Raw genomic sequence first — 476 nt, 5'->3', positions numbered from 1 at the left:
AACAAAGAGAAGGAGAAAAACAAATAAATAAATAAATAAATAAAAGATATAAATGAAGAAAAAAAAAAAAATAAAATAAATATAAATAAAAATAAACAGAAAAAGAAAAATAAGAAATAAAGAAAATTAAATAAATAAATAAATATAAAATACAAAGAGAGGCACAAACAAGTGCAGACAGAGACAAAGACAAAGAAAAACAAACAAACAGAAAAGGGGGGCCCCCCTGTACCCTCTTTTCTATCGGGGGCCCCCCCGCTGTACCCTCTTCTCTATCGGGGGCCCCCGGGGGCCCCCACAAAACAAAGAAAACCCTTCTGCTGCTGCAGGGGAACGAAAAAGAACATCTCTATACATTTGTTGCTGCTATATATACATATAATATATACTTATAAAATATTTACATTATATATATACATATATACATATATATATATATATATATATATATATATATATATATATATATATATATA

This window comes from Eimeria mitis, genomic scaffold (genome assembly GCF_000499745.2).
Source record: "Eimeria mitis Houghton genomic scaffold, Emh_scaff5741, whole genome shotgun sequence".
Lineage (NCBI taxonomy): Eukaryota > Apicomplexa > Conoidasida > Eucoccidiorida > Eimeriidae > Eimeria > Eimeria mitis.
Note: the sequence above shows the minus strand (reverse complement) of the source record.